Source organism: Aulostomus chinensis, chromosome 13 (genome assembly GCF_037954235.1).
Source record: "Aulostomus chinensis isolate RoL2024-O1b breed Wild chromosome 13, RoL_Achi_v1.0, whole genome shotgun sequence".
Classification (NCBI taxonomy): Eukaryota; Metazoa; Chordata; class Actinopteri; order Syngnathiformes; family Aulostomidae; genus Aulostomus; species Aulostomus chinensis.
In genome coordinates this window covers 24,462,023-24,476,747 of record NC_141332.1, presented here as the reverse complement: position 1 = coordinate 24,476,747, position 14,725 = coordinate 24,462,023, and the positions used below count along the sequence as shown (strand labels likewise).

Sequence of the window (14,725 nt, the reverse complement as noted above, 5' to 3'; positions counted from 1 at the left end):
TCCAGGAAATTGAACAATGCACTCTGTGATACATAGGTTTGATTCACATCCATGAGGCCTAGTTCCAAATCTTTCCTCAGTCACCTTTCCATCAGTACTTTGCTCCACGGCACCGAAACAATTACTTTGAAAAGAGTTTTGTTTGCTTTGAATTCGGCCATGTTGCTAATTATTTTCTTGACTGCGTACCTTTTATTGCATCATTTTCAGATGTTTGGTCGAATTTCAGCAACCTTGTGATCCACAGTATCTGACGTTCACTGCACTTTCAAAAGAATTTCATGAGGGGTGTTGTTCTGTCCTCCCTGGAAGATACTGCATATGTTCTTGGATTCTTTCCTAAAATCCCTGAGCCCCTGGGGTGAGGCACAATGGCAGGATTTCTGTGCGTTTGGGGTATGGAAAGCCTGGCTCCAGTGCTTCCTTTTCCTAATAGGAGCTCACTGCTAACTTGGACTGACAGACGCCTATGTTCCCAGGGGTGACAGAGGGGTTTAGCCTCAGGGAGCAGGGCACACGTCCACTTGAGATTAAGTCCTAAACATGCTTTAGAGATGGTATTTCCGAGATTTAAAGTTAATATACTTTCTGATTTTGTTGTCTTCTGGTGGTTGCATCCGTACAAGAATGAACAATGTAGTTAAATATAACAAAAGACAAATTTAAATAAACATTCCCGTTTATGTATCCATGCAGATTCACTACTCAATCATACATCCTTGATGTCTTTCAGTAATGCACTTACCAATTCATTGGGTACCTCCCGCTGTTGTATAGCAGTCCAGTGATAAATCCCCCCTTTATAGGGATTATAAAGTTGAGTTTTAATTGAATCAGAAAGGTGTTTAATTATTTCAGTTGTCATTTTGGAGGTTGTGTTTTGTGGTCCTTTGAACTGTGCTGTATTGTATGGTGTCTGTATTATTATGACTCATAATTTAGAAGGAACAATTTGAGAAACACCTCCCACAGCACCATAAATGCATCCAAAATGACCCATAAAACAAATCAAACCAGGGATGATTTATTGTGGTACTGAAAAAGTTCCCTGGCGATGTCCAGAGTTTCACATGAATTTATATATTTTTTTTGATGGGGACTATTTTGTTGAATATGTAATGGAAATAGAATCGAGATGAAATCTGTGTTGAATTGCTCTTGAAGTGTTTCAACATGATTAGACCACAAGCCAAAGGGTGTCTCATATGCTCAACACTTGTGAGAGCAGAAGCCATTGTAAACATGCTGATTAACCTCCATTGTGCTCTGGTGTTGACACAGTATGTCAGTGAAGCTCCTGATTAGTTCAGCCTTGCTGAGGACAAATCTCTGTAATGACGAGAGGGGAGGGCACGTCTTAACATGTACACAGAAGAGCAGAATCTTATCGTGATGAGAGGTGTACTGGGCTGTTGCTTTTTTTCAGCTGGCAGACAAAGCTCACTGTTTTAAATATGACAGCACGCAGATGAGTCTCGCTGTTTACATCATTCAAGTATTTACGAAGCTCCGAGGTCCGTTGCCTGGATACTGAACTGATAGTAATGCACTGAGCCGAATCGTATGTTGCTCAGTCTAAAAGTTCAATTCAATTTATATTCCTAGAGTTATAGACATTTTGTGATTTAAAAAAGAAAAAAAAAATCACCTACATTTTCTGTGGTACTAGTCAGGGAGCTGTAAACACAAAAGTCCCATAAGGCGTGAATGAATTCATCCACTTTTTAAAAATCTAAATATCTGTAAGTAAGATGGAAGCAGACCTAAAAATTAAGCTCATTAAGTCCGTTGAAAGGCAGTTGACAGCTAATCAGATCAACAAAGTGAGTAGCATAGTGAAAACATCTCTTCTGTGGAGAGAATTCTTAGGTGGCATTGTTTGCTCTTCTCTCAAAGAAGACACACTCCAGTTCTGATAGAACCTCTTCTAGAGCCACAACTGATGTTTCGACGCTCCTGAATCTAGCTGCCTTGCAACATTAACCTAAAATCACTGTGTTGTGTGAATTTGGCATTGATGAAATCTATAGATGGATAACCCAGACTATCCAACCCAAGGACAGAAGGAATGACAAGTTAGGCCTTTAAAATGCGGGATGGTCCTCACTGCTCCGTGGCAGACAGTATGTTGGCTGTTAATAACATCACCATTGTCCAGCAGAGACATAAAGGTCGCAGTAATGAGTCTCTTTTTAGTCTGGAATAAAAAGCAAGCTGACTCCAAATAAAAACCCAGCCTCAACTTCTGCTCTTTCACCAGTTGTCTGATGTGAGGCAAAGAAAGCAAGTCATTACTTTTTAGATATTTGTATTGAGATGCAGTCTTGGTCTTAATGCTTTGAGAAATGATGGTGGGTGGAAGGTTCATAAGTGATTAAAACTTGATTTCTTCAGCAGCAGATTACCAACTCACACCTTTGTCTCATGAAAACATGTTCGAAAATACCTAAGGAACTGAATTGCTCAAATATTTTCAATGTTAACAGTAGACGGCTCCTAAATGGGCCTCTATGCTCAATTAAAGTATCTTTTTAAAAACATGGCTGATTAAACACTGGCGTCGAAATGTCCATCCCAGCAGGTCAAGCCGGGGCGTCCGCCTGTCTGTGTGACTAAGGCTTTCAGTGTTGCTGATGGCTCCTTGTTTCCCTCTGCCTCAAGGAGAATGTAGGAAGCAGGATATTGGAGACTGGCCGAGGCCCCTGGAAAAGCCCCTCTGCTTTGGAAGCTAAGCTCAGAGAGGCGCTGTCCACACGGAGGCTCTTTGTTTCTGCTCTGGCAAAGCTGTGGGGGGTTGTCACTAAAATCCTGTGTATGGGGACGTATGGTATGCTACATTACTCTTGTGCTTTACATTGGTTAATGTGTAACATTGGTCACCAACAGTGTTTGAGAATTGAGTTCTCGTGGCCCCCCATGAATCAAAGAACTAATTATAATGGAAAATGCTGCTCCTGCCCTTAGGTGTCCCCTCTGCGACACCCCCCCCCCCCCCCACCCCAGCCCCCCATCCCTGAAAACTACTGTGTAAACCCAAAGGTCACATGTTTGATCTGTGCAAATGAGAGTAGGGAAGTGCTCATCATCTTCCACTTGTCTTTGTGTCTTGGAACCCGTGTCTCTTAACCTGATGATAAACTACTTAACCTTCATTTTCAGTGCTCACCTGACACATTAACAAACTCTCCTTCATTTTTAGCATTTAGTTCTTTTCAGTCTTCTCATAGTGCTCACATATCTTATCACTCCATAACTTCCTGTGTCTCATTTCACTGAAAATGTGTGTGTGTGCAATGATCTGGGTTAGTAGAATGGGGATTTGTAAACGCATACCCAGGGTAATGACTAAATTGAAGAGGAGGCATTTGTTCCTCTGAGAGGAGTGCAGAGGACCTTGAAGTGTGCTCTGGGTGGAGGGGTCTGAAGGTTTATTCCCTCTCAAACACACATCCCTTCAGGGAAAGTGGGGCAACAATGAAAGCCCTGTGTGAATTCTGTCGCCGTCCCATCCAACTGGTCTCTGTCGTCCTTTGAAGGGACATTGTTGGTTAGACACTGTTATTCTTTGGCCTCAACCTTTCCCAGCAGCTTTTTGACTGATGGTCGGGTGATTGTAAACAAACCAGTGAAATTGATCAGATTTTCAGTTGTGATTTGTTTTGAAAAACATTAACAAAACAAACAGAATGCTTTATTTCTATTTTTAAATTCTTTTAATTCTATATCTCTGATATTATTTTCAACCTTGCAAGCGCAAGGTGGAAATGACTTGTTTTATGAGAAGTCAAATACTCTTTTTCAGTAAGATGATGTTACACTGTTTCTTCAGACAAAACGAGGTTTTGTTGATAAAGAATCTAACCATACAGAGGAAGTGTGGTTTAGAGGAACATTTTGATGCAACCTTTTCTGTTTGAAGCTGCAGGTGTTTGTCATGCTCCCATTGTGACGTGGTGTCATTGGGAGATTAGTGACTAGATAAGAGTGTATTACTCCTCTGTGTTTTGCAGGAAGGTCTTCCATCTTTCTTATGAAGCCTGAAAATATTCCAAACATGACTGAGCAGCAGGAGTTTGTTGATGCCAAAGATGAAACACTTGCATGTCATATCCAGATGTATCATTACATCATGCAAAGTGCTGCATTGATGCAGGCACAATTGTCTTCCAGCTTTTTTTTTACCACCACAGGCAGTCTGAATATACGTAGCTGCATCTTGCTGCATTAAACCGGTCATATCTCTCAAGGTGTCAGTTGAGTGTGAAACACCACTAGAACTTCTGTTCTTCACACTGTGGGCAAAATGGTGGCCCGATTCAGCTTTTCTGACAGTCATGGGGGCTCAAGACTGATCAGACATTTGCTATCTGCTCAGAAGATCCAATCTTAAAACTCCCTATTGGCTCTCAGACCCACCAGGGCTGCCCCGATAATTTCAAATATGCTTGATCTGATTACGTCAGTACTTTCTCAGTAAAACCACAATAACAATCAGGAAGCGGTCACGCTGATAGTGATGCCAAGCAACACTAAACATTTGTTAGCTAGTACACATTACTGTTGACCAGGTTTACGGTCCCAGAAACACATCCATGCAGATTTTGATCTGGCAGGTACTGCACTGTAAGTCACAACTGTTAGCACCACTTTGCTGGTAAAATAGGACACTGTAATCATTTTCTCCCAACACCTCATTTCACATCTTACTCTAGTCAAAGTTTCCTTCGTCCTTCTTAGCGCAGGTCCCCTTTCTTTCCTTTATCCTCTAAAACTGCAGTGCAATCCTCGAGCCAAATACTCCTTCCTTATAAGATATGTGGGCTCATGGCCCCATCAAATTCGGAAAAGAATGGGGACCTGGGAGAAAATGGGGGTGGAAGTGAGTAGCACCACTTGGGGCCAAGAGTGGGGTTAATCCACAACCCAAACATTGTTCCATCATCTAATCAGGGTGGAAATGGGATGGACTGTTTGGAATGCTAACATTTTAGCTCAGGGCTAGGCCATTTTAGTCACAGGAAATTTGGCTTGTTTAATCAGGGGGGCTTATCAAGACTTGTGGGGGGAATGGAAGACACAAAAAAGGGAAGCAGTGTCGGAATTCAGTCTGGTAAATCTCTTAGACCAAGGAGACTACCCTTCTTCCAAACTTGTTTTCCTAACTGCCAGGTGCACGGTTTAAAAGCAAGATGTTCACGGTCAAAGTGAAAGACAACTCAGAAGCTGCAATAGAAGTTGTAAAGATTTAAACCTTATGTACCCCTTCATGATGGTGCAGCCGCCTGCCCACTCTGTTCTTTTTCACAGCTGAATACACAGTTGCACTGGCCAAGCTTGAGAAGAAATGGCGCTCTCTATCATGGCAGTGTTGGCACATTTGCAGAGCTATTAAAGCCTCATTAAATAATAATTGCTGCCATGATGTGGTAGACATGCTTTTAAAAAATAGTTCTTATGGTGTAGAATAGGTTTAACTGTATTGGAATAACATTTTATGAATTTAATGTGTATAGTTTTGGGCTAAAGATTCTACAGAGGGAGAGGAGTGTTGAATTTTTTTTATAAACGTAGTTTTAACCTCCTTTGGTCCGACACTGTAAACAGAGTGGATAATAGAACTCTTGTCTTAGAACATTTCCTTTTTAGTTAAGTTTGTGTTTGTAATGCCTCTAATTTGATTCCTGGCAACAAGTTTTGGCAATATATAAAAGCAGAGCTGGGAGAAAGAAAGTAAGAAAGAGGTAGCCTTTGTTAGTGCTGGACTAACTAGGAACTTTGGCTATCTCCCAAAGCTTTGCATGTTACTGCAGGTCCAGCATATACTGAAACACACAAAAAAAAAAAGGTACAAATGATTCTGGTTCATTGTTGCACATATATTAATACAGGACGATTCCACAACACTTTATACATCAATGGAACTGTCCAATTTGGACCTGCAAAGAGATGCATTCTTCCGAAACTCCAAGCAGATGAATCTGCATTATGTCTGTCCGTATTTTTCTTAAAGTAAGAATTACGAACAGATGAGTGTGCAGACAGAATTAAACAGTCTGAAAAGGAACCACCATCCTTTACTCTGGAGACGTTTGAAAATTGACCTTCTTGTTTAGTTTTGAGCTTCCTCCATCCACGAGTTTATGTGAATATTGGCACATGGCCATCCAACAAAAGAGCAAGACCCTTTTCCGCAGCCAAACCTAGAAATATAACAAAAGTCCAGGCTTGCTCCAAAAAAACATCCTGAACTACTGAAACATAACCACGAACAAAATGTGTGTTCATGCTGGATTCCCAGGGGTATTAATTCCCAAACAGCTTCTGCTTAAAGTGAAGTATATATGCTCTTTTCATTATCACATTGCTGGGCATTGGTCTGCTTCCAGTCATTTTCTTTTTGATTATCAATAAAAGAAACTACATATGAGCACATTTCCTTAAGGTATGTGCTGCTCCTTAGATGAGTGAAGTTTGTGAAGACTTGAGATTAAATGGCGAGCAGCCATTTCAGAATCTTAACTGGTCTACAAATTAGCTCTCCCAGTGTCTCTGGCGTGACACACCTCATTCCTCACTGCAGCAGTTAGCTTCTTGGTGAAGTTGTCCATGTGTGGGTCAGCCCCATTCTTTGGAGAATTCATCAAAATTTGTAGAAATGTTCTCTTGGACTCCAGGATTAAGTACTTGGATGTTAGTGGTCAAAGTTCAAGGTCACTGACTACTTATGACAAGTTTTTGGCCTTGACCCAGAATTTACATGCTAATCATGACAAAATTTCACATGAAATAATGAAGTGGTGACATTTCATAGCCAAAAAGTAAGATGTCACCTTAAGTATGATGTCATAACGTTCTGCAAAAATACTTTCTGGCCTTGATTCAATGCCACCTCAGTCACACCTTGAAGGAATAGTGGTCATTTCCATTCTGCCAAGAAAGAAACCCTTTATTAGAGTCCTTTTAAAATCTGCACTGCACACAGTGGAAAGGGTCTGGACAAACATGAATGTAAACTTCAGCAGGACTGGATGATATACAAGCACTGTACCACAAGATGGGAATTCCAGCTCTTGTCTATGCGTTTTAATTTGACCATAAAATAACCTATATGCCTATTTGTGTTAAATTCTACATATAGACCAAACTTTTTGGAGGCAGCAGAAAGGCATAATTCAGAGCTTCTCTGGAAACGAAGGTGGGAAGCAGTTAGTTATGCCTATGGTGCTGTCATTTGATCTTCATTTCTGCAGTTGTGGCGAAAAAGTGTAACTAGAAAGTACAGTGTTTAATGAATGCATTTCAGATATATTCAGTTACACATATTGTCCAAGGGATTCATTTACATGAACAGTCTGCTATTGCTGTTAGCTAGCAGACTGAGGTAAAAAACAAACATGCCAAATGAAGCTCAATATGGGTGTAAGCAAACTGACATCCTGAGATTAATCTCTACTGCTGCCCATCAGCATCTTGGTATCGCTTTACAAAATCATGCCATTTAGTAACTGAATGAATACATGTTTGCTTCTAGCGAGTGTTACTGCTGGAGTCTAACATATAATGTTGCTTGTTCACCACACAAATGAGATGAATGTGTTTTGCTGAGTAGGAGCAACATGACTAATCGTGGGTTGTGTAAGGTCTCCCATGCCAGATGACGACTCTCAGGATTCACTGTGAGCCTGGGAACATTTTAGCTTTCAGACTAAAATGAAAGGAGTGCTTCAGAAAGTGTTTGTGTTTTAAATCCATGAAAAGCAATGATTGATATCCTCACATTCTTCACTGTGACAAAAGAGATTTGTGCATTGTATAAACTGGTGTTCTCAATCTTTCATTCTCTGGACCTCCAAGTTGACTCTCAATGAGCCTTTTTCCCCCTTTGGGCTCAGTAGGGATCTTATACAGATACTTTCTAGTTGTTGGTGAGCAAGAAGAATGACAGTAGCAAGCAAAGTAATAATTTCACTTTTTTTTTTTTTTAGTTTTTAATGACAAAAAAAATTTGAATTATTAGGATATGGGCTATTTAATATATGAAGCATGGTCATCTATCTTCTCAAACTGAGCGTGCATTACAGTCGATACTTTGCTGTCATCACATCTGCCTAAAAATCCTCATAAACTTTGGTCCTTTTCTGGGATTAGACTGTTGCGGCCCAGTGCTGATTCAGCTGTATAATACCATGCCAAATATGCTCTATTAACTGTCATTACCTGTGATGATCCATGTTACATAATAGGCTTTTGTTCATACTCCCTGGCCAGGGTAGTTGCGGTTACAGCTTGGTTCAATAGATTTAAAACCTCCACCCTATATGAAGTCTCTCAACCACCGCCAAAAAAGAAAAACTGGGGTGTCTGCAATTAGCCTCTTGTCAACATATGCTGACCTCTGATATCTGCTCTCATGTGTTTGTAGGCACGTGGACAAATGGGGTTCATTTGAATCTGGCACAGACTGTGTGAATGTGCTCTTCTGATCAGCTTTCAGACTGCGGTGCATGCTCGATTGTTTCTGCTGGCATCAGTGTTTCCAGACATGCTGAGTGGCTGGATCCGCAAGTGATTGTGGTGATTTAGTGGTGATGGTGATCTATCATGCGTGCTTTTGAATCACAATCCAATGTTAGCCCAAATCTAATAAAACCTCTGCCAATTCAAAGAAACCTCATAATGCATGCTAAAATTAGGCTATCTGGGAAAAGGGAGATAGCTACTTAATTTTCCAGGCTGATGTTGGCCCCAGATGCACCTCAGTCTGCACTCTGGGAGTGAGAAGCCATAACATCCCCCTGATTCTTGCACAATCGACTTTTTTTGCAATTATCCTTGTAGATTATCTTGCTTAGGGACACTTCACTGAGTCATAAAATGTGATTTTCTGTGGGAACGATTTCTGGCCATGGACGTGACAACCTGTTTGCTGAATGCTAAAACTACAAGGAATATTCAGTCAAGATTTTCTGGCTGCAGTCCTGATAGGAGCGCTTTCATTTTTGGGTGTCTACCCAACAAGATTCCAAATTGATAGTGCAGCTGAAATTATGCAATATTGATTTAATGTGCATCTGTTACAGTGATATAACAGTATAGTCATCTGGCATCTGGCAAACAGGTTTCACAAACTCCTTAATCCAGATACTGAAGAACCTGGTTCAAAAAAGCATTGTATTCTAGAGCATTTACAACTGACATAAAACAGTCTCTCTGATCGCCCTCTGTAATGTGCATTCTGTTATTCTCTCCCATAGTCCATCTTCCAACACACTGAGCACACAGCAAACCATCCATGTAGTCACAATAGAGGACCACGGGGGGGGGGGGGGGGATGCCAGTGGTGGCAGTCAGTGAAAAGATCTGGATGATAGATTTTCGGCAGATACAACTCCCGACCTTTGGCTGAACTTGTTGATGCTGTATGAGTTGAGGGGACCACCAGCCAGAGGGCCCCTGACATCTGAAGACTCAGATATTGGCAGTTTTACTACTGTTGTTCATCTCCCAAATACTACCACTCATAAAGTCAAAAAGCAAGATTTTTATCTGTTTTATGATGTTAAACCTTGGCAGTGGACTTGCTGCATCTGTGCATGAGCAGTGTTTTGCTTCGTGATGAAGCTGTTGATTTAGGTTCTGTATCACTTAACATATTAAGGGATTTTACGGTTCAGTCTTTGGGCTACAAAATTTATATATCAGCATTTTATTTATCTTATTCCTTCCCTTTTAAGTTTTGAAGTTTACATTACTGGATGACCATGGTGCACACTGCTGCTTTTGTACTGTTAATCAGAACCAAACGCATTTACAGATTAACATCTCTTGCCAAATTGAATTAACAAGATTATTGGATGAAAGTCAGAAGACGTGTTTACGTGGGTTGTTGAACTCGGATGCATTGTTTTGCATTTTGTTAAGATTATACAACGCATTTAAGACCACATCCAGTGAAGAAGAATGCTTTTGACAGGGCAGAAGTATGACTGTGCAGCAGGCGTGTGCGCTATGAGCACGTCTTTGTTTATGTTCGCCAGTCCTTGAGCTAACGGCTGTCAGCTCTCTAACAGGGTGATCACACTTCGCCTCAAGGCCTTGAAGTAAGTGGTGCTTTACTTACCCCGGAAACCTGCCTGTCTCCATGCCTTGAATTATTGGTCGTTAATTTGGGACAGGTAGCCATCCAATGGTGGGCCTCTGAGATTACCGCCGCAGTGAAACAGATCTGTTTTCTTTGGATGGCCCTCAGGGTGGATGGGCTGCAAGCAAGTTCAGACGGGGAGATGTATATGCACTGAAGCAGTCGTGTTTCAGACTCAATCACTGTTTGAAGGAAAATGTCTTGATTTGACTGTCTTGACTGAATACTATATGCAGTACTGTATTTCCTCAATGGCTCAGACTTCCATTTAGTTCAGCTGCATCGTGTAGCAGGCCTTTCTTTATACTCTGTGTACTTAACTTTCCCTCCCCATTTCTTTCCTTTTTTGGTGTCTGGCCTGCATCACACTACTAAATTGGATCCAGCTTTTAATTGACTACATAAAAATGAAATCGATTTTTAGTCTGTGTCCCGTAATATTTCTGTACTTTGATATGTGATCTATTGTCAGTCATGATTTGGCTTTTGAGGAATCGTCATCATCTCTTTGCATTATATTCACGTTTTTTTTCTTTTAGAACATCAAATGAATATTTTCTGATTATTTAAGGCAAGATATTCTCTAGTCTGCTTTTTGATAAGGTAAACAGCTGTACTCACTGCCTCTGCAAATCTTCTGCGAAGTTCATCAATGCATTTATAAACTGACTGGATTTTCTTTCTTTTTGACACCAGAGTGATAGTGATAGTCTCTTTGCGCGTGAATCCAGAAGGACTCAGTCTGGACATGGCTTTGGTCTGGACACGAGAGGTTTCAAATAGGAAGGAAGTTAAAAAAGAGGTGGGGAAAAAAAGCCAACCTGCATTTTTTTAATTGTTTGTGAAACAATGTCAGCAACATTCCACCGAAAACAACAAAGGCGACACATTCCTCTTTTAAACGGAGTCCCCACACATGGCTCTGTGAGGGTTTGAAAACGCTGTCCAGATCCAGAAGTTTCCAGCATCTTGGGGTGCTTTTTTTTTTCCATTCAGGCATTTTTTTTTCACTCTGTGGGTTGTCAGTTGGAGTACTGCAATGGACCTAAACCTATATAATCAATTTGACAACATATTTACTGAGATTGTTGTGCTTTTAGCTGTTATCACCACTCCAGTATCAGTCTCATTCCACATTTTGATGGTGTGGGTTATCTGTTACCTCTTTTTCTCAATAAAGACTTTTGGGCTTATTTTGAACAAATGGCCAACAGATTTCTCAGCCTGGAAAAAAAATAAAGCCAATTTTTTTTGTGAAGGTCATGGAGATTCACAAATACTTGAATATTAGTGTGTATGTTGTTAGGTAACATTGACTAGGGGGGAAAAAAAACCTCTTTTGGATAATGTGTGTTTATGTTGTTGCAAACCGCTTTGTTTGTAATCAATTTTAGTTACACATACAGTATGCAGGTGCATTTTGCCGATGACAATTATTTCATATGTAAACAAATGTACACGATATCTGGTCATGAATAGCGTGAATACGTCAAAGAACATGGAAATTTATTGGTAAATATGTGAATGATGCCTGGACATGGCAACACAACCAGTAGGAGTAGAAGAGAGGTGGACAAAACCTTTTAATTGTCTTAAACAGTTCAAAATGACAATGTCCCTTTTTAATCCTGCAGCCTCCACCTCTTTCAACTGTCCTCTTTCAATCCCATCTGGAATGTTATGCCTGGACAGTGTCTTAATTTGGATTGACATAGGAGTGTAGTTAATGGTTAATTAGTGTAATCACACTGAACCGTTTCACTCAGGACTCGCAGTTTGGCGAAAAGTGTCTTTTGTGAGTAACTCAACATGAGTTGATAGAAATAGTTATTGATTGCACGTATTTACATGTGCATTCGGTTTGTGCTGCTTGAGACCAAGTGTTCTCTCGCTGGACATTTTCTCACCAGCTTGAAATGGGTTAGCAAGAGATAGTAAGAGCAACAGCTGTACATATATCAAGATGCCTTGCAGCTCCAGCCTCACTGCCAAACAGAGCATCAAGATAATGAGGAAAATGAAACCCTGCCATTTTCTACAGTTCAGACCTCATTATGGTCATTCATTCAATCAGCTGTATTTACATAGCACCAATCAGGGCACCTTTCACAGGAGAAATATGTGATTTATGTTTATGTGCGCTATCCCTAGAGACAGAATATTAATCAAGTTACGCTTCAAGACACTGGGAGGTTTGGCCCACCACAAGCCCGTGAAATTAATGTTGGGGTGTATTGAGTGTGGAAAAAATGGTTTCAACTCATAGATTTTGTCTTGTATTTTTTTTTTTGCCTTATAATAATGCGTATCAGTTTCTGCATTACCCATTAGAACAAAGTACCACCTGCAGGAAAGTATACAGCTCATTTGTTTGTTTAAGGGCATTCTCTGCAAGATTTATATGGTTTTTGTACTTAAATCATTGTTGTAGATCATTGTGTTTTCCTTTGTTCCCTCCCATTATTACTTGGCGGGGATATTTTGTTGTGGGTGTAGTGTTATAAGATGCCCTGAGGCTACTTGTGACACTTCATTTAGACCTTGCATATCTTTGTCGTACCAATTTAACACTTCTCGTTTCCTGGCTGATAATAACATTTGTCATCTCTTTCCTTCTCTGAACATTTGCTTTTCTCCTTCCATGCTGCAGTCCTCTTGTCCTGCTTGCTCTCTTGCTCCACAGGTTTTCTCCTGTCCATTCCCCTCACTTTTCTCAGGCTACGGAAGAAGACTCCTCAGTTCACTTGCACGGCTGTGACCTTGAGGCCATCTCTCCACTCTACCCTTGTTAGCCTGAGATTTTGCTGTGTCGCGCTTTGTCGTGGGCACTCTGTCACTCACCAGTGGTAACTCATTGCATTAGTAAAACAGTCTCCACCTCCATAACTACTGCAAGCTGATGGCTGGTAGAATGCTTTTTATTCCATGATCGTGAACTCCATATAGAAAAAAACAAGTTTAGAAACTGTTTTGCCATGATGCGCCACAATCCAGGTGCTGTAGGTATGCAGCTACCCCTGATGAAGCTGTGGTTGCTGCAGCCAAGTCCAACCCATTCAACCCATTCTTGATGAAAAATAACATCGGAAACAACAACAACTGTCTCCGGCTGTTACAAAGGTCATTGAGAAAGATTTACAGCCCATCACTCTGTTGAATCCAGTTGGATTAGCTAAGCTTGGTTGCATGTCAGCATAGCATTAGCACAAGTCGCTAACTGCTCCTGTAGCCTTCGTTAGAACTACAGTAAGTATGAGCTTACTCACACAAGAAGATGAGAAAAGATTGAATTCTGTCTTCTATTTAAAAACTATCACCCTTGCATGTCCTGAAAAAAACAACCCTAAAACAGACTTGTTGCTCATAAACTGTCTCTGTATAACATGTTGGGACTTCTTTCTGTGAAAAGGCCTACACATTTCTCACTTGCTAAACGAGCTGCCTATTGACACTTAATGTCTTTTTTTTCCAACAAATCATAGAAAGTAGGATAAAATTGATTAGTTCCTATATGGAAAGGACATAAAGCAAGGAACTTAGAATTTTTGTCTCCTTTCAAAATCTGAAAACATAAATTTGACTCTACTCATTGTCCAGCCCAGTTAGCATGCTGCTTAATGAACTGAAATAGAGAAATTGCGTCACTTAGCTTTCTCTGTGCATTTCTGTTCATTCTGCTAGTAAATTCTTTCTCCAAAGCAAGTCCATACTCTTGTCATGGACTATGTGTTTGTTTTTTGTTTTTGTTTTTGCCTCCATCACCAGGCACATCCATTAACCAGTTCACAAATGCTGGTGCAGCAGGGAATGGCGCCAGCCATTTGTTTTAACGCCATCACAATGGGGAAACCTGTGCCACTTTCTTGTCTGTCTTGTTTTTCTTCATCTTAATCTGCATTTTTGTCTAACTCCCAAACATCAGACATGAAACCTCAGCCCCCCCCTCCCACCCCCTCGCTGCAGTAATGAGGCCTATTGTCAGCCTGCTCTCTGACATACAGCAGTTCATTTCTCTTTATCATGTCCAGGCGTCCCTCAGGCAAAGAAGTGGACAAAAACACACAGCAGGGCCAGACACAACACACCACCATACTTTTTTCTGCAGCTGTCCAAATAAATGTAAAATGAGTAAATTTTATCTTGTAATTGTTTTGGCTACCAAGTGGGCAGTCCAAAGGGGCCCCCCTCTTTATGTCTGTGTACTCGTGTTTGTGAGAATAATTGGATTTTCAGTGGGACTGCTAACAAAAGTATTGCACAAAGTCAGGAGAGTTTTTTTTTTTTTTTTTAATGTTTGCACTTGAGATGTATGTACGGTAAATTCTGGACTATAAGCCGCGACTTTTTTCGACGCTTCATGCCCCGCGGCTTATACTCTGGTGCGTCTTAGACAAGGATTTTACCTTCACCCTGGGGTGTGGCGTGCAGCGGGCAGTAATTCCCTATTGTTCCTGATGGTAGCTCCAAGTACCGTACTTAGGGAAATTCCTGGCCAAATGTTATGGTAATTTCTCTAAGTACTGTACTTGGAGTGTCCAGTCCATGCCGCGGTGCAGTGTAAAAAGAGCATCACACGATATTTTC

General features: G+C 40.8%; 1 protein-coding gene across 3 annotated transcripts in view; it reads left to right on the top strand.

Annotated features, from left to right (window-relative positions):
- Positions 1-14,725, top strand: part of LOC147251485 (LIM and calponin homology domains-containing protein 1-like) — an 85,623-nt gene that overhangs the window by 14,853 nt on the left and 56,045 nt on the right. The gene's annotated exons all lie outside the window — the stretch shown is intronic.